Source organism: Coenobita brevimanus, chromosome 65 (assembly GCF_032717465.1).
Source record: "Coenobita brevimanus isolate Jiangsu-jjx chromosome 65, ASM3271746v2, whole genome shotgun sequence".
NCBI classification, from domain to species: Eukaryota; Metazoa; Arthropoda; class Malacostraca; order Decapoda; family Coenobitidae; genus Coenobita; species Coenobita brevimanus.
The window spans coordinates 20446904-20467789 of record NC_137018.1 but is presented as its reverse complement, the minus strand read 5'-3'; the positions used below and the strand labels follow the sequence as shown (position 1 = coordinate 20467789).

Sequence of the window (20886 nt, the reverse complement as noted above, 5' to 3'; positions counted from 1 at the left end):
ACTGTTTATTGGCCTTTATTTTTTGTGATTGTCATTTGGTGGTAGGTGATGGTGACCATGATCCACTCACTTGATGTAATGCCGCCTATTTCTTTCTTCACCTTTATTATTCTTTTTCTGTGTCTGCCCTCCTTATCTTCCTTTTCCTCCAGTCTTTCTTGTCACTTTTGTTACTTTTCTTTCCCTTTCAGGTGGTGTGAGACTAAGTTTTTGGACTCAAATTACAGTTTTCGTAGATGATGCTTTAATTGATTCTTAGGGAGGGGAGGGGGGCGGAGACAGGAAGTAAGAAGGGAATGAATGAGGAGGTGAGTGTGTGGAGCTTTGGCATTCGGGTTCATTGCTTCGGGAATGTTTGTGTGTGTGTTTGTGTGTGTGCATGCATGTGTGCTTGAACTGCAGTACATTGAATGACAAGAAAAAAATGAAATAACAAACTGTGGTAATTATTTGTAATACAATATCATGTCACAAGACTTGTATATCGAATATTCTAATGAAGCTGCATCACCATAAATTGCTACCATGAGATCAGACATTCTGTATGAAGACTCCTTAATTAATTGTTGATTGTCTCTCTCTCTCTCCATTCTGTTTTCTCCCTAATTTCTTCTTATTCTCTATGTTACCACAGCCACGTTCACGCTTTAACGAACTATCGCCTGGTACCAATTAGTTCATTATATTGAAGGTGTACTGTACATACTGTACATCTGTAAATTTCTGTGGTAGGTGGTAGTGATCGTCATCCACTCACGTGATGTAGTGCTATCGACTTCTTCCTTCACCATTATCATTTTCTGTGTTTGTCCTCTTCTCTTCCTGTTTCTTCCATCTTTCCTGTCACTTTCTTACTTTTCTTTCCTTTGGAGGTGGCTTTACATTGAGTGACAAGCCAGATGGTTTCCTGTAAGCCAGGAAACCATTTCCAGTGCTGGGTGGTAACCATATAACCAACACATACATGTTCCCTATGTGTCAGCAAGTGGGTTGGCAGAGGGTTAGTGTCCCTCCCCATAAAATAACTAACTCAAAGTCAAACGGCCACCCATTATGGGATTATTACATCTGGGTATAGATAAGTGGACTATAAAACTTATACATCCGTCTTAGAAACAAACATGCCGTAATGTTGGTGCTGTGCTAGAGTGCTGGATATATATCAGGTGTCGTTATATACCATAAGTCCAATGAAATGTCATGAAAATAATATTGCTGATGACATATATCAACAGTATGATGTATACCCTCTTGCCAGATCTCTGCCTCAGGTGTAGTGCGATATCGGTCATGTGCACTTCCTAACAGTCATCTACCTATCTACAGTAAAACCTCGATTTAACGGCATTCATTCTAACGGCAACCCCAAACAAACGGCAGAAATCTCCTGAGGATTATTTATGCCAAAAAAATGTAAAATTTCCCCCAAAATGGGTAAAAATTAGAAATTCAAATGTGGTGGGCACCGCGTGCGTCTCGATCGTCTGTTTGCAGTTTCTCGCCAGCTGGGTATGTTTATGCACACCCAGTCTTCCTCCCGCCTAGCCTGACCCCAAAGTGAAAAAAATTAGCATGTAAGGTTAGATTTATGAACTAGTGTTATAGACTTCATAATTTATGTAGTGCCATCTATTCTACTCCAACCTGCCAGCTAATACTTACCTGGATTACAGTAGAGTCCCTATTTAAGACGAGGCGAAACGAAACGATCTTACAATAACACGAGCATTTAATTTCTCCCATAATTATATAATAGCACGGTAATACCACTCAATTGTGCGAGAGAAATTGTGGGAAATGGGTGTTTTGGTATTGGATTTCCAGATACAACTCGTGTGTTATGCTTTTGTCGGTCACTGATTGGTTTCCTTGACCCAACCCGACCCACTTGACCCCCATACCACCAGCCACAGCCTGCTGCCTACCTCAGTGTTGTGTGAACGGTCGCTGTGATGAGAAGTTTATTTGCTTATTACCTTGCTCCTCGTTTCCTCTCAGAACCGAGCACATAGTTCCAAACTAACTTTAGTTATGCCTAAGCACCCTGAAAGTGCTATGAACACAAGCATTTATTCTAAATGAAAATGTAAAATTGTTGGACGAAGTGGCGTGTAGCATTGCAGCTTAAATGCAAATGATCAGACAGATAAAATGAGTCAGGATGATTACGATGTGGATAGTTTTCTTTGTTGGAAAAAAAAGTTAATGATGGAGCAGTAAAATTCATGTATTCACCTTTAGTGCAATGAGTGTGAAAAAAAGAAAAAAGGCTTTGTGCTCAATCTTTTTGTTATAAACTGACAATCTTTAGTCAAGTAAATTTGGATCTTACGATACGTGAAGACACTACGTGTTGACATAAACAGTTAGGCAAGATAATTATGTGAGCTCAGTTCTTGTGAATTATACTGTCATACAAATTATACTGTGTGGCTGACTTGTTTATTTTTCATGATTTCTACATTTGTGTGTATCTGAGAAGTGAGATACGTGTATCGCAGCATAGGAATCTCGCCACTGTAATCATTTCGGCTATGGAATTCCTCAACTAGTCACTAATATATCAGCTTGGAACCCCACAGCTGATCACCAGTTTATTATATATCAGCTGAGTCGTGACCTCACAGTTCCAAGCAAGATTATAACGTTGCTCCTGGTTAAGTCACCTCCGGCTGACACACTCCACCAAAACGTCTTCTCACACACTGGAGATGGTGGGAATCGGTGTAGAATCCTGTTGAAGGAATGTAGAGGTAGCGTGTGCAAGGTGAACTGAAACTGAGCAGATTAAATCTCTCTTTATTGGCCACAGAGAGAGCTCAGAGATGTACGTCCCTCTCGTTTGAATGATAAATGCGTTCTGCTGTTAGCCGCCTTCCCCCACTGGGGAGTGGCACTGGAATCAGCATAAAATAGAGATGCCAAACCCCACAGACAACTGGGATTTATACATGAATAGAAGCATCATAATTATACCATGTACATTATACACGTCAATAAAATAGTATTGATTACATTAAGGTATACCAACAAGGTAAATATTTCCCCCAAGACTTAAACATATATACAGTTCATATTTCTCTATCGCCTTCCCTTTACTGTAGGTTTGTGATTAAAAACAGATGTCTGATTGCGCATCCCATCCCAAGCTACACTTTACAGTGAAATGGTGTTTGTTTGTTTATCATTCATACTACGTTGCATATTGTTAATTATGAATAAACAACTTTATATGTACTGTAATATGCAACAATAGTGTGAAACTACAACTAGTCATGGGAAACAATATTGGCACCAGAACATACGCAATCACTCCATGCTGATGACTTCTTTATATTTCATTTTCCTTTATTGTTGATGACTAATGGCTTTCAAAAAGTTTGACACTGTATTTTCTTTTTATTAGTACCGAAAGTGATTCGTAACGAAATATGCGTGATGCTGGCCGGCCATTATTCACGTGTTGTTTAGGTCAAGTTTATGCTTGATTTCTAATGAGGACTTTCAAGAGGTGGTTTGGCCATGTGGAGAGGATGGAGGGTGAAAGACTGATGAAGATAGTGTATGTGAGTGAGGTGGAGGGGGGGAGAGGGAGGGGGAGGCCGAGGATGAGATGGAGGGATGGGATGGAGAGGTATGTGAGAGAGAGGGGTGTGAGTTGGGAGCAGGGCAGTGAAATGGCGAGGGACAGGGTGACGTGGAGGCGATTTGTTTGTGGCCACCCTGAACGGGATTGAGGCATCTGGCAATAGACAGATAGATAGACTTTCAAGAGGCTTAGTGGCAATCCTTGGTGATTAAAATTTTTATGGGGAGTATTAGGGGGCAAAACTAATCAATTAGGTTAAGTTAGACTGTAGTAGCTATGCACTGACATGTCCAGTTGGTGAGGTCGTATGTAAACACACTGTCTTCTTAAGACAGACGTATTTCTAGTAATCTATCTTTAAATATATTTTTAACGAAAAATATGAGGCTCCTAGAACCTAACCTCCTATGTTATATGTAAATATATGTCACTTTTCAGCATGAAATCGATTTTGCACGAGGTTCTGCATAACCTATCACGTGTTGTATGAAGACTCAACTGTACTGTACTGTACTTACCTGGATTACTGTACAGTACTTTACTACAACAACACACATACCTGCTTTCTTTTGTTCTAAATATAAATTTTTTAAATTGATTTTATATGTCTGCACATGTTTATATGCTTAAAAATGTGTAAAAAAATGTGTTTGCGTGAGTTCCGGGGGTATTGATAGGTGTAAGCCCCAATCTAACGGAATTTCGTTTTTTTCGTCATGCTTAGGACCCCCTAGGGTGCCATTAAATATAGGTTTTACTGTATCTATCTATTGCCAGATGCCTTAATCCCGTAAGGGATGACCACAAGCAATTCACCTCCATGTCACCCAGTCACCTACCATTTCACTGCCCTGCTCCCAGTGCACACTCCCGTCTCTCATATACCTCTCCTCTTCATCTCATCCTCAGCCTCCCCCTCCCTCTCCCCTGCTCCATCGTACTCACATATGCTCTCCTCATTAATAGAGTTGGTATCACAATGCTATCATGTACTAAGAAGTCACTGCATGATAGTATTGTGATCCATACCCTGACGTATGGAAGCGAGACTTGAACCTTTCAAGAGGGGAACAAGACAAGAGTGAGAGCAGTGGAAATGAGTTACTTGAGAGGAGCATGTGGAGTGACATGGAGGGACAAGTTGACGAATGAAGAAGTGAAGGAACGTTGTGGGGTGGATGTGGATGTGGTTGAGAAGATTAGGAGAAATACACTAAGGTGGTTTGGACATGTGGAGAGAATGGAGAATGAAAGACTGACTAAGAGGGTGTATGTAGGTGAGATGGAGGGAGGGAGAGGGAGGGGTAGACTGAGGATGAGATGGAGGGATGGACTTGAGAGGTATATGAGGGAGGGGGGAGTGAGTTGGGGGGAGGGTAGTCAAATGGTGGGTGACAGAGCGACTTGGAGGCGTTTTGTCTGCGGCCGCCCTTTGTGGGATTAGGGCATCGGGCTATAGATAGATAGATAGATAGACTAACTTTCACTTCCATGCTCACTTCCCTGTTTCTTATCACTGCCTTCAAGGAATCAGCAACCTTTCTTCCTTGTTGTACCCTTTCAAGCACTTACTTCCATCCTTACCCATCACAGTACCCAAATACTTAAATGCACTCACATTTTCCATTTCCTCCTCATTCAGCCTCACTGTACATTCACTGACTTCACTTCACTCAAAGGCCATAACTTTACTCTTCCCTACATTCACATTTAGATTCCATTTCCTGCACACTCTCCCAAACTCATCCACCAAGCCTTGCAGCTCCCCTTCATCTTCACTTAACAACACAATATCATCTGCAAACAACAGTACAGGAAATTTCAAAGCACTGCCCTCTCTCATTAGGGCCACTCCAGCATCCACTGCCCTGCCTTGTATGTCTTTTATTACCCCATCCATATACAGATTGAACAACCATGGAGACATGACACATCCCCATTTCAATCCAACCTTCAAGTAGAAAAATTCACTAAGTTCGCTATCCACATGCACTGCAGCCTTAGCACCCTCATACATACTCTTCACAGCATTCAGCAACTTCCTGTCTACTCCATATATTCTTGATACTTTCCTTAATCCTTGTCTATCCACCCAGTCATATGCTTTCTCCAAATCCATGAAGGCCGCACACAACTTCTTTCCCTTCTCTAGAAACTTTTCCACCAAAGATCTAATAATGAATATCTGATCTACACCACCTCTTCTAATATACTATAGCAGTAGCTGTGTGTGTGTGTGTGTGTGTGTGTGTGTGTGTGTGTGTGTGTGTTTGTGTGTTTGTGTGTGTTTTGGGCAACCAAAACTACACATTCAAATCGCACCAAAATTAGCAAAAAATTCGCAGATGTGAAAAAACCTGGTCCTATCACGATTGAAAAACATTCACTATATTTAATGAGCGATCACATATTGACCAAAAAATGCTGCTCCTGGTGCCCGGCATAGGATCTCTGTAGAATTTTTTGCCCACAGGTACAACAAACGTATTTTGGACTTGCGTTCTGACAACTTGGGTTCCATTCCTGAAGCTGCAAATAACACGATCAATTGGTTAGCTGCAAAAAATCCAAGTGACAACGTTATCCTAGAACAGCATATAAACTCGAGAGCCCTCCACAGGAGCAAGTGCGAAGGGCCTGAAGGGCTCACGAACACTTGTCCCTTCCTAAAACCTCCCTGTTCTTCTCCAACTGTTATTTCCCTAACTCTGTCAATAAGTATCCTACCATATACTTCTCCTATTACACTAAGAAGACAAATGTCCCAGTGATTACCACACACTTCTTTTTCCTTTGTACAGAGGAATAATTATACATGACTTCCAATCCTCTGGAACTCTACCTTCCTCACAGGCCAATCTGCACGTCTTCCACATCCATTCTACTGGTATCTCTCCCCCATGCTTCAGCATTTCACCACGCACTCCAGCAATTCCTGGTGCTTTCCCCATTTTAACTTTCTTAATTGCTTCCACAACTTCTATCCTACTGATTTCTTCCTCACTTCTCACATCCCTCCTTCTCCCAGCCATTCCCCAGCCACTTACACTTGCTTCACTTTAATTCTCTATATTCAACATTTCCTTAAAGTGTTCTTTCCATCTGCTCACTTTTTCTCCCTTCTCCATTAGTAATGTGACATTTTTATCTTTCACTCCCCAACTAACTTCTTTGGCACCCTGTCTAACTCTCATTTCCTCTTTCCAAAATATTTTCTTTCATTCTCTCCACTTTACACTCAAATTCCTTCCAAATTCTTATCCACCCTCTTTGCACTCTCTCTTACTGATCATTTCACCTCTCTCTTCTCTTCATCAACTTCTTCCACGTCTCTGTTTCTCATCCACTCACTATGTGCTTTCTTCTTTTGTACCACAACCTGTCTCACCTCTTCATTCCATCATGCTGTTCCTGCATGTAACAGCAGGCAGGAATCCTGCCACTGCAACCAAAAATATGTTTCGGCTGTATGGATTCCTCAACTAGTCACTAATATATCAGCTTGGAACCCCACAGCTGATCACCAATTTATATATATATCAGCTGAGTCGTGACCTCGCAGTTCCAAGCAAGGTTATAACGTTGCGCCTGGTCAAAGTCACTTCCGGCTGACACACTCCACCAAAACGTCCTCTCACACACTGGAGATGGTGGGAATCGGCGTAGGATCCTGTTGGAGGAATTTAAAAGGTAGCGTGTGCAGGTGAACTGAAACTGAGCAGATTAAATCTCTGTTTATTGGCCACAGAAAGATACAACTGCGACCCAGAGAGCTCAGAGTTGTACGTCCCTCTTGTTGTAATGATACATGCTTCCTGCCCTAGCTAGCCGGCGTCCCCTCTGGGTGTGGTGCTGGGTCAGCAAAATCAGAGGTGCTAAACCTCCACAGACAACTGGGATTTATACATGAATAGAAGCATCATAACTGTACCATGTACATTATACACCTCAATAAAACAGTATTGATTACATTAAAGTATACCAACAAGGTAAATATTTCCGCCAAGACTTAAACATATATACAATTTATATTTCTCTATCGCCTTCCCTTTACTCTAGTGTTTGATTAAAAGAAGATGTCTGATTGCGCATCCTATCCCAAGCCACATTTTACGGTGAAAAACACTCTTATTCCTTTCAAACTTTTCCATACACTCTTCCACATTTGTCCAGAACTCTTCTTTCACTCTGCTTGCATATCTTGTGTTGGTGCATACACGCACACAATCGCCCACATTTGTAATCCAACTTTCAATCTTACCTACACAATCCTTGAGCCAGCTGATCCATACTCTCGTATATTCTCCTTCCATTTGTTACTCACAACAGTACACACTCCTTCTTTTGCCCTCTCATTCTCACCTACTCCTGCACACATACCCCATCCATACTCCAATTCTCTCACACTCTCACCTCCCCATTTAGTTTCAGTTAATCCACATACGAGTACATCCACTTCCACACCTTCAAGCACCTGGACAGTCCCCCTCTTTCACCTCATCATTTGCATCCCTTACATTCCATGTAGCTATGCATGGTTATAGTTATTTTTAACGTCTGTTATGTGAATGTGGACACATTTAACTACCTGTGATTATACAAAATTTGTGTTAAGCAATTTTGTTTTATTCTGCCCACACCTCTACAGGCTGTGACACAAAAGAAGAAAGCATACAATGAATGGATAAGAAATAGGGGCATGGAAGAAGTTGAGAGGCGGAAGAGAGAGTTATATGTAGAAAGAAAGAGAGAGGCGAAAAGAGTAGTAAGAGAGAGTAAGAAGAGAGTGGATGAGGAATTTGGAAGGAACTTGAGTGTAAAGTGGAGGGACTGAAAGAAAATGTTATGGAAAGAGGTGAAAAGAGTAAGACAGGGTGGAAGTGAAGTTAGCAGGGGAGTGAAAGCTAAAAATGGTAGATTACTAGTGGAGAAGGGAGAAAAAGTGAGCAGATGGAGAGAACACTTTAAGGAATTGTTGAACATACAGGATGGAAGTAATGCGAGTATAAGTGGCTGGGGAATGGCTTGGAGAAGGAGGGAGGTGTGAAGACAGAAGAAATCAGTAGGATAGAAGTTGTGGAAGCAATGAAGAAAGTTAAATTGGGGAAAGCCCCAGGAATTGATGGAGTGTGTGATGAAATGCTGAAGTATGGGGGAGAGATAGTAGTAGAATGGAGGTGGAAAATGTGCAGATTGGCCTGAGAGGAAGGTAGAGTCCCAGAGGATTGGAAGTCAGGTATAATTATTCCCTTGTACAAAGGAAAAGGGGAAAAAGAAGTTTGTGGTAATCATAGGGGCATCTGTCTTCTTAGTATAATAGGAAAGGTGTATGGTAGGATACTTATTGACAGAGTTAGAGAAAGAACAGAGGAATTACAGTAGTTGGAGAAAAACAGGGAGGCTTTAGGAAGGAAAGAGGTTGTGTAGATCAGATATCCATTCTTAGATCTTTAGTGGAAAAGCTTCTAGAGAAGGGAAAGAAGTTGTATGCGGCTTTCATGGATTTGGAGAAAGCATATGATAGGGTGGATAGACAAGGATTGTGGAAAGTATTAAGAATATATGAAGTAGATGGGATGTTGTTGAATGCTGTGAGGAGTATGTATGATGGTGCTAAGGCTGCAGTGCATGTGGATGGTGAACTGAGTGAATTTTTCTCTTTGAAAGTTGGGTTGAAACAGGGATGTGTCATGTCTTCATGGTTGTTCAATCTGTACATGGATGGGTTAACCCCTAAAACGCGGATCGTCGCATTTGCGACGGTCGGCCCAGAGGGCAGAACGGCGGGTCGTCGCATTTGCGATTTGAGTTAATTTTGAATAACCGCGGGCAAGCATGCTCCAGCTGGTATTGTCTATCAGTCCCGCCACCCGTGAGCTACGTTTAGCACACTTGACCTTTGTACTACTGACCTCGGTTGTTGCCAAGTCTCATTTTTTTTACCCACCGACGCACCGATGCGCGGCCCTCCCTCGTCGTGCGATATGGCAACGCGCGGACGGCTGATACGTGTCAATCTGCGCCGTCATCTCGCAAGCACTTTTTGCTACTGGGAAATGCTTGTTTCCCCAGTTGTCACACTGTCATTTTTTCGCGCAGTTTGCCCCAGAATAGCGTCAGTCCACGCAAATCTGCCACGGTGACACCATGTCTAACTCGAGCTCTTCCGAGTCTGTGCCTTCTAGCCCTCCGAAAAAGGGTTTTGTGACCTCAACCCCCTTCAAAACCTTACCAGGAACTACTAAGGGGCTAAGTGACTCTGCAATAGCCTCAGAACTTTTGAAAGCCTCAGTGGATTATGGCAGTGACGTCGGTGTGTGGTCGAGCCTGGCTGAGTCTGACACACAATCCAGTGCAGAGTCCGGGCCAGAAGTGATTGTTTCTGTGCCGGAGGAGAGTGTGTCAGTGCCCAGCACCTCAGCAGGGAAGGCTCCGGTGAGAAGGGGCCTCGAGTATGGGAAGGGGGAAAAACGGGAAAGGACCGGTGACCCCAGCTCACCGCCATTGTCCCCTACTCCACGTCACGCCACCGCAAGCCCGCCACCTACTCCCAGCCCTGTTCTCTCGTCCTCCTCCTCTGCTGCCCTGTCTCCTGAGTCGTCGGAGTCTCCTTCACCACCAAGAAAGGGAAGTAAACGTGCAACATTACATTTGAGAGGTTTTCGTAGGCCTAGTGTTCGTCTTGGTAGAGTTAAGTCCCTTAGTATAAGGCTAGCTCGTAGGGAGGGAACTCGCACTAGGCAACTCAGCAGTCATGCCACCGCAAGTGACCTTGAGCCCAGTGATAATGTCCCCCCCACCACCACCACCACCACCACAACACCAACACGACCTGGGATAGCCTCTGCCTCACATACTGTTGCCCCGCCTGCCTCACCCACTCCCACACGACCTGCCTCACCCCCCCTGCCGCCCCAAGCACCTCCCAGCCTAGGCAGGGAACGCTGGATGCCTTCTTGTGGTCAGAGGGATCAGATTTTGTGCCGGAGGATCTGCCCTTTGACGACAGTGGGTGTGGACTTCAGGCTGACTTCCCTGTGGACGAGGATGGTGAATGCCTTGACTACCTGTTGGCCTTCCTTGACGACGAGGTTATGGAGCACATCTGTACCGAGACAAACAGGTACGAGGGGCAATGTGCTCCAGTTCGCGAAGGAGAAGGTGAGGCGGCCACACCATCCACGTCGCGGATGGCAGCATGGGTGCCTCTTACGATCCGCGAGCTTTTTGTATTTATTGGATTGATGTTGCTAATGCCGCACAACTGGAAACACAAGTTAGAAGAATACTGGACTTCCGACGAGCTGTGCCCAACACCCATTTTCAATAAATACATGAGCCGCGATCGTTTTAGGCAGCTGATGACTTATCTTCACTTCGCGAACAATGATGAGCCTTCCCAAACTGACCCATTATGGAAAGTGAGGGGAATCCTGAACATGATCAAGGATAAGTTTACGAGGTTCCTGCGCCCTTTCAAGAAAGTCGTGATTGACAAGTCCTTGGTATTGTTCAGGGGCCGTCTTCGGTTCGTCCAGTACATTCCAAGCAAACGCCACCGCTTTGGAATCAAGTTTTTCGTGCTGTGCGACTGCAAGACGGGGTTCATCCTTGACTTCGTCATTTACACCGCCAGCAATGTCGATTTGGATAAGACTGACCCCCTTGGATTCTCTGGTTCTGTGGTGAAAGTGCTTTTGGAAAAGTACTTTGGCGAGAATCATGTCCTGTATACGGACAATTACTATACCGCTCCTAAACTCGCCAAGTACCTCTCTGAACATGGCGTCGGCTCCTGTGGCACTGTCAGAAGCAAAAGGGCACATTACCCTGCCTTCCTCGAGGCTGAAAAGTCAAAGCGGGGAGACGTGCACCTGAAGAAATCTGACAAGATGCTTGCAATCAGGTGGCATGATAAGAGAGTCGTGAACATGCTCACCACAGTACACAAAGGTGAAATGCTGGCAACAGGGAAGGTTGACAGAAGGACTGGCGAGCCTGTGATGAAGCCTGATGCTGTCATTGACTATAACGTCAATATGCGGCTGGTGGACAAGTCTGATATGATGATTGGAGAGATTGACTGCCTGAGGAAAAATCGTCGTTGGTACAGGAAGGTGTTCTTGCACTTGATTGATATGTGCATGTTGAACGCCTTCATCCTGTATAAAATCAAGAACAGGAAGCCAGCCAATTACTCTCTCAGACGATTTTCCAAGACTTGTGTCTACCAGCTGCTTCAGCGTTACGGCCAGGTTCTTTCTGCAGGTCCCAAACGCCACCCTCACACACCTCCAGACCGCCTACAGTGTATGGCCTACCTTCAGCGACACCGCCTGGAGCCACTGCCAGCCACTGCAAAGAGGGGGAAAGCACTGAGGAGGTGTCATGTGTGCAGCCACACTACCAGGCAGGAAAGAACCTTTAGGCGCACCTCCTTGCAGTGCAAAGAGTGCAAAGTTCCCCTCTGTGCTTACCCGTGTTTCTTTGACTACCACAGCCTAAGTAGATTTTGAAAATAAGGGTAAGATTCTTTGAAATAATACTGAGAGTGACAGTGATAATATTGTTTAGTTTTCTTTTACGTGCTGACAGTGACAGCCTGATGAGTGTAAATTAGTGTATGTACTTGTAAAAGCACTGACAGTGACAGTGTTTTTTGGTGTAAATAATTGTACATAGTAATAATATAAGTATTGCGAGTGACAGTCACTCCAGTGTAAGAAGATGAAAGCATATTTTCCTATTCTATGTTCTGACAGTGACAGTTTGTTGTGTAGAAAATATTATTTTTATAACACTGGAGAGTGACACTGATGAATAAGGCAAAAAAAAGAACAGATACAGTGAAAGTGAGCGATAGAAATGAAGTGCTAGTGGCCGACAGGAGCGAGAATAAAGTGCCTGCCGTAAGGCTGAATAAACTCGCGCCGCGGTGGTCTTCCTCAGTCCCAATCCACAATACTGGCAGTGACAGTGATTTTTATGGCCGTAATAGTGACAGGCAAACGTTTGCGAAGTCCTATGATGAAAAAAAATGTAGTATACGTGTTTTTTGCCGAGAAAAGGCAAATGTGACAATAGTGACGGGAAGATCGCTACCGCGCTGTATGTCGGCCGTGCGCTCCGTTCATTTTAGCCTTATTTTCAGTGCTTATTTACAAATACGGATTCCAAACAACCTGTACGTTGTTGTATAAAGTGTACTGTGACAGATTGAGGCTGTGGTAGAAAGAAAACCGGGTTTCTGGAGGTGTGAGAGTGAAGACTTTGTTACCCAACTTTGCAAGTCTTCACAAGGCCTTTGGTAGTCAACGAAGGCTCAACATGTGGCTCAGGAGAAAGCTGAATGTAAGTACTATATGCCATAAAAATTTTAATGCTCTAGGGTTAATCTATGATTTTTGGCAAATATTTTCCCACAGGTACTCAGACCCCGCTACAACCCCGCCACAGCGGGGGGATCGCGCGTACACAGCCGCGTTTTAGGGGTTAATAAAAGAGGTACAAGGTAGGGTAATGGATGTTGGGGTGGCCCTGGTGAGAGAGGGTAGTGTTTGGAAACTCCATGTACTTTTGTTTGCAGATGATACTGTGTTGTTGATTGAAGACGAAGGAGAGCTGCAAGGCTTGGTGGATGAGTTTGGGAGAGTGTGTAAGAAATGGAATCTAAAGGTGAATGTAGGGAAGAGTAAAGTGATGGTCTTTGAGAGAGGTGAAGTCAGTGAATGTACAGCGAGGTTGGATGATGAGGAATTGGAAAATGTGAGTACGTTTAAGTACTTGGGTAGTGTGATGAGTAAGGATGGAGGTTTGGAGGGTGAAGTGCTTGAAAGGGTACAGCAGGAAAAAAAGGTTGCTGGTTCCTTGAAAGCAGTGATAAGAAGCAGGGAAGTGAGCATGGAAGTGAAAAAGTTACTACATGACAGTATTGTGATACCAACTCTAACGTATGGAAGTGAAGCTTGGACGTTGCTGGAAGGACACAAGTCAAGAGAGAGAGCAGTGGAAATGAGTTATTTAAGAGAAGCCTGTGGAGTCACATGGAGAGACAGGCTGACAAATGAGGATATAAAGGAGCGTTGTGGTGTGGATGTGATAGGAAGCATTAGGAGGAATACACTGAGGTGGTTTGGCCATGTGGAGAGAATGGAGGGTGAAAGACTGACGAAGAGAGTGTGAGTGAGGTGGAGGGGGGTAGAGGGAGGGGGAGGCCGAGGATGAAATGGAGGGATGGGGTGGAGGGGTATATGAGAGAGGGGGGTGTGAGTTGGGAGCTGGGTTGTGAAATGGCTGGGGACAGGGCGACGTGGAGGCGATTTGTTTGTGGCCACCCCGAACGGGATTGAGGCGTCTGGCAATAGATAGATAGATAGACCTTTACTTCATTATTTTCCTTTCTTTTCTTACAGTGTATTAAATTTAGAATAATTTATTATCTTCTCAATTATAAAGGCTCCAACATGCTTGCACATGTTGGCCTTGGTCACCTAATGGCAGCTTTCCATGCTGCATTATATCTGGCAGCATCCCTATTCAGTCCCTTATCCCTGAAATCACACTCTATGGCCTCGTCCCAGGTCTTTTTCGGTCTGCCTCGTGCAGCCCTTCCCCTGATATTCACACTTTTCACCCTCCACACCATTTTTCATCCTCCATCCTCTCAACACAACCAAACCATCTCAGTCTACCCCATATCATCACTACATCAGTCCCATCCCTCTCAGCTCTTCAATCATTATCCTAGCCCCCCCCCCCCCAAGCCTCCCATTCACGAATGCACTGCACATTTATTTATATGATCATCGTTGTTTCTTTATGTTTAAGCCAACAAATATTCTTTTCCATTACTGCCCAGGTCTGCTGTACAGCATTACACTCCTAACACATGGGACATACAAAAATCCCTTAGCATGGAGGGAGGGCCCTGTTAGTGTCAGGTGAGGCAACAGCTCCCTCTAGCCACTCCCTACTCTAATCGCAGAGCTAACTCCAGCCCACCTCCAGCACATAATATGTTTCCCAAATAACAAAACTTCCACACACTCAAGAGATTCTCCGATAAGATGAATCCTTTCATGCCTGACAATCTCTATACTGTATGCTTTTCCCGACACACTGCACACACAAAATCAGCATTATTTCACAATCTACCTCAAATTCCACTACATGTCTTACGCACACACTTACCGCAAACACTGCACAAGATGGAGTTACATCCCACACTTTTTGTGAAAACTGCACATAGCCATACTCCCAGTGCTTTGACTACCACTCAGTTTTTTTATTGAGGCGAAGATGCACTTGACAGGTTGGTGACGATTGGCTGAGTGCAACATTTCTGATTAACATCACTGTATTTCAGATAATTACCAGGTAATGTGAATCGAAACTGGTAAATATTTGAAATACAGCGATGTTACTTGGACATGTTGCATTCAGCCAGTCATCATCAGCCTGTCAAGTGCATCTTCGCCTCAATAGAAAAAATTGAGTGTAGATATCATCACTTATGTTTTATCCACATTTACTCTCAGACCTGTCCCCCCCCCCCCCATTCTATCTCTCCATTTCTGAAATCTTTCCTCCACCTCCTTTTCATTTTCTGCAGTCAACATTGAGTCATCAGTATACAACATCTCCCATGGAAGTCCATCTTTGAAGTCACGTGAGAGTTTCAGGCATCATTAACAAGCAATAAGGATCTCAAGACTTACCCCTGATGCATGCCAACATTTTTGGAAAACTCATCACTCAAATCTCCATTCACTCTAACCTGGGAAAACCACCCACATACATAGCCATAACCACTGAAACCTGCCACACCATGATCCCAAGCTTTCTTACTGCCCCACTTCACCACCTCCCTAGGGATGCTCTCAATGTCTTCTCCAAATCAACAAAAACAAAGTACAACTCCCTTTTCTTTTGTTCATATTTTCCTGAAGCTGTGGGACAGTGAATATGGCATCCATGGTCCATTTGCCTGACATAAACCTACCTAAACTGCATCACATCAGTGTTCATTCTCTCCCTTGTAGGACTCTGTTAGCATCATTATCAGGTTCAAAAGTTTTATGCCTCTTTAATTTCCTCTTTCCAGGACATCGCCCTTCCCCTGATATGGTGTGATCCCAGGTCTTACTAACCAGACCCAGTTATCAATATATATTGGCTGTTGTAGTGGTTACAATCATACTCTTCAGCTATATAGTCATCTGGGACAACACACTCATATGTAATTGTTTTTATCAGATCAGTAACTAAACCTACTCCTATATCTCATGAGGCCTTCAGCACTTCAGCAGTCAACCCAAACACACCCGCTGCCTTCCCCAACTGCATGTTGCCTATTGCCCTACTCACAGTAGCAGCATCAATCAAAGGCCAAGGGTCAAACACTGGATCTGCTGACTCCAAACCTTCCCTGTTCCAATCAAACTCCTCATTTAGCAACCGGTTATAATGCTCTCTCCAGATGTCTTTAATACTGTATCGTCACTTTCCACTGCTACCTTTCCTTCATCATTCTTCACACACTCACCTTATGATACTCCTGTTTTCCCTCTTTATCCGGATTGCCACCTTAAGTACCATATTCTTCCTTTCAGCACTATTTAGATTATCCAGACTCCAATTTTGCCTTGTATTCCCCCTTTTTACCTCTATGCTGGGCAGCCGAGTAATCTTCTCAGTTACTACCCTTTAGAATCACACACCCACAGCTAAAGCTGTGCCAAGGACCTGTGACCAGCCACCTCCTCATAGGTCCAGTTAGCCCATTTATTGCAGCGTGCAGCCACAGCCATTCCAAGATGAACTGCGACATACAGCTCCAGTGTAGGGTTGAAAATTAAATTTTCTGAACATTGTTTTGGGGTCGATTATTGATGAATGACTTGAAAAATATCATGTGGAGGTATCTGGAGCCTTTTGATTGTTCACAGCCAACCCCTAGCAAGCCTCATAAGTCATTGTTATGATGGAAGGTCAAGTTCTAACACACCAAACTTCATAATGGCTCTACGAGGTAGATACTGGGCTGATTTTGTGTTGCATATTTTTTATACATGCATTCTTTCATGCGGTACTCATAAAATCTGTTTATGGTGAATACTTATGGTAGCTGCATTTTTGCATAAATTCCATTTTGAAAATAAGATATCCAAGCTCTTAATGGCCAAACTGTGGTAAATATTTACCTAAAAATTTGCACACCCTTACTGCAGTGTCCTCTCTTTTATATTATGCCCATAAAATTGGTGTATGGAAAAAATAAAATATATGCATATGGCTTATATCAACCTGAAAATTGACATATTTTTACTTTATCACATCCCCTGGCAGTTGGAAAGATCTGAACACAAATATGAAAAACTTATTTCACATGAAATGCAGTTTGGATTTCCAGTCTACCGTACTATATGGGAGAGGAATTACTGTGCACCGAGCTCTATAGTATGGAGGGGTTATCTCCGCAATGAGTGTGTGACTTTGGCCGCCACATTGAAACACCTGCACTTGTCGCCTCCACCATGGAAATGCAATTGGAATGCTGTTCTTAGCTTGCTGTTTCTGTTTTGCTGTTGCTTACCTAAGCTGAGCAGTGGGTCATGGCACTATGTTTTAGCTGCGCATTGGACCATGGCACTGAATTTTCCAAATTCGTTGGCTGCTTTCAAAAGACGTGGGCGTCAGGTTCAGTGCATAAGCATCATCAGTGCTGCCCTGGGCCCCTGGCAACGGGCACGCAAACTATGTGGTGCTACCCATGAGAAAGCCACACCATATGATAGAGTTCAGTGGATTACTGTCACTCAAGAGTTTCAGTACATATACAGCTACAGTCAGACTTTGCTAAGGAATACAGGAAGTGTTTTTTTGAAAAAGCATCCATTTATGGTCTCACTGCAGGTCTGGAGCACATTTCGACAATTTGTGAATAGTTTTGCAGATGCCTAAGGTTAATGTGGTAGTTGACTGAATGACTGTCTCACATGTGTATGAAGTGCATCCATAATGAAACAATAAAATAATAATGCAAAAATGGTTCTGCTTGTTAGGTGGAGCCAGAATAATGCAGGCTGGGATGATGTGTGAATGATTGTGCTGTGCATTTCACTGGGCATGCTGCTTGATAGTGTAACTCTCCCACTTTTGTGCTTTCCAAGTCATACCTCACCCCATTTCATTGATGGGGGTTTGGGTTAGGATTATGATTATGATGATGATAAGAAGAAAAGGAGGAATGATGACGATTGTATTACACACTCCTCTGTTGTTTGCAGGACTGCCTTTGATCTGGCTATTGTGCAGTGACCAATAGGACTTGCAGTGAGTTACAGTGAACTGCAGCAGTCCACTAATGAGTGTTACCGTCAGTGGGATTCAGCAAACCTCAGGTTCACCAACATCTTGTAAAGCTTTTAGAACACAGGTGCAAGATATCAAGCTTCCTGTATATTATAGCATCTTTCAATGACTTTGGGTGACCTTACCATTCTGATACGTTGGTCAGTTTATATTGTTGCCTATTGTCAGTGAATAACAGTGTATCAGTGTAATACTGTGTCCTTACAAAGAGGTCTACCATCAATTGCATAGCTAGTTGAAAAATGTACTTGTTATTTCTATTCCTAAAGTTTGGATAGTACAATGATTGTTTGTGGTTACAAGCTGCACCTCTTTGACTGGTAGGTGATATTTATTCTGGATCCTGGTTTATCAGTCTGTCTTGGTGCCATATTGTAAGAGGTCATAAAGGAAGTGTTGAATGTGTGTAGTTCTGAGAACATACAAACTATGGGGATAGATTTAAGTTAACAGTATAGGAATTGTGAAAGTACATATTTTCCAGTATAACCCAGGGCTGAGATTCACATGGTTATTATTATTATTCCATGCCATAACTTTTTTTTTCCCCCACAGGAAAAAACATGTGGTAAGATTCTCTACTTACCCTTCCTTGTCTTTCCTGAGAAAACAAATAGTTATGGTTGGGAATTGATTGTAAATTGTTTGTGTTTCTTAGGTCAAGATTGTCAGTGTCAGTATACTGTGGTATCATGAATATTGATGCAGATTGTAAAGGATGAAGTTCACTGTCACCATATCAGCACAACTGCCTCTGGTCCTGCAGTGTTGCCAGGTCATGTCAGCCCAACACTCATTTAATTGGAGTCATAAAGCCATTGTTTATTTTAATGTACTTGGGAGCAAGCGTATGTGAATCCTGCTGTTATTTTAAGTTGAGTGTGTGAAGAATGCAAGTGCTTTGAGTTTACCCTATTCTTGCCAAGCTGCATCTTTTGTTGGTTTAAGTTAAAAATTTACCAGTCATTAAAATAATTAATGACTGATGTTTTATAAAATGTGAAAGCAGGAAAGATAGTCTGTACATTTACTTGTGATGGCTGTTTGATAATACCAAAAGCCCGTATGTTGAGTAGAGCAAGTTTCTTTATTTGTACTCAAGAATTAATTCCCCTTAATTTCTTAAAGCACTGTCAGATATATTTCAAGAAATGGAGTTCACTTTATTAGAAAAATCATAGATCTCATTTAGTTATGCTGGAAAAAAAGAAGATAGTGTAATGTATGATTGGTTGCAAGGGAACTCATGTGGAGTATTCCTGTAATTGGTTAGTAATAAAAGTGCAGAAGTGGATATGCTTTATCTTGTACAGTAAGAGTTGTTTTATTGCATCTTTGATCCTAACATTTGTACATTTAATTGAATATGCAAATTGTTGTGTATGTGTTCTAAACTAAGAAGAGAGGGAGAGAGATGTATCAGTAGTTCTCTTTTCCATCAACAAAACAATAACAAAAGCTTGGGTGATGAAATGAATGGAAGCTATTCTGAATAAATGTTACATAATGGAGTGTAAGGTTAATATGAGATCACTTTAGGAAAAAAGAGTACCTGGAGAAAATTATGAAAGATAGGAAGGTTTGCATGATGGTAAAGACAACCATGCATGAAAGTGTTTTATTGAGATTTTCACATGGGGATGACAGAGAACTTTCTAGCTTATAAAATATACACATGGCTAAGAACAGCTGCAGGTATAAGCAGGATCAATTGTGTAACAGAACTTATGAGTGCTGTTTTTCAGAACAGCTGCAGGTATAAGCAGGATCAACTGTGTAACAGAACTTATGAGTGCTGTACTGTATTCTGAAATGGAAGAGAAGTCAACAGGAGTGAAATGAGGAATTACTGTACTGTACTCAATGGATACAAAAGAAAACATTGCGGTAGTGTTTGAAAGTGAGATTGAGGGTTATGGTAGTGGCAGAACCTCTACCCTCTCTTCTTGGTATCCGATAGTTATCACCCGCTTTTACCAAGGCAGAGCAATAATGTTTTTGTCCGTGTGTGTGTGTGTGTGTGTGTGTGTGTGTATCTGTTCTCATTATATTTCATGAATGGCTTGAGCCATCAACATGAAACCTTCAGGGTATCAAGATGGACGAGTTCGAAAATGTGCAGTTGGGGTCAAGGTCTGCAAAATGGCTGCCAAAGGTCAACTAGTTTTTATTGTCTGTATTTAGCACCATTATATTTAAAGAACAGCTTCAGCTATCAACGTAAAATCTTCAGGGTATCAAGATATGGCCAAAATCTTGGATGAGTTTGAAAATGGGCATTGGGGTCAAGGTCAAGGTCAGCAAAATGGCTGCCGAAGGTCAACTAGTGTTTGTTGCCTGCCTTTAGGTTCATATTTATTTCTCATGAACAGCTTGAGCTATCAACATGAAACTTTCAGGGTATCAAGATATGGCCAAAATCTTCTGGCCCCCCAGGGAGGAGTGTTGCTATCCAGTCCCCCCTTGGGGGGCCCCATCCCCCAGCCCCCCCAGAGGGTGGTGCCAGCCCTGGGGGGGCACTGACCCCTGGCCCCCCCTTTCCCCTGGAGGTGGTGTCATCCCCCAGCCCACCCCTGGGAGTTGTGCCCCACAGCCCCTGGGGGGGGCAGCACCACCCAGCCCCTTCCCAGAGGGGTCCCGCCCCTATGTGTGATGAGCCCCCATGCCCCCCTCAGAGGGGGCGCTGCCCCTTGGCCTCACCAAAGGTGGACACAGGCCTCCCCTGGCAGAGCTGTGCTTGTAACTTGGTCAACAGCATATTCTGACAGGTGATTAGCATTCAGCTCCCAAATGTTTTTCTTTCATTTATTCTTGCTATCACCAGAGGACTTTATTCACACAGCTTTTGAAAAGGGTCAGGTTTTATACAGCCTTCATCGACCCCTTTTGAAATCAGCTGATGGATTCGGAAAATATAGTGCCAT

At 43.2% G+C, this 20886-nt stretch overlaps 1 protein-coding gene across 1 annotated transcript in view; it reads left to right on the top strand.

The window, feature by feature from the left end:
* LOC145404820 (c-Myc-binding protein homolog) overlaps nt 1-19278 on the top strand; it is a 134206-nt gene extending 114928 nt beyond the window's left edge. The window contains exon 4 of the mRNA XM_080276309.1: nt 17878-19278. The gene's annotated coding sequence lies outside the window, so the exon portion shown is untranslated. The remainder of the gene's footprint in view (nt 1-17877) is intronic.
* Nucleotides 19279-20886: the final 1608 nt, after the last annotated feature.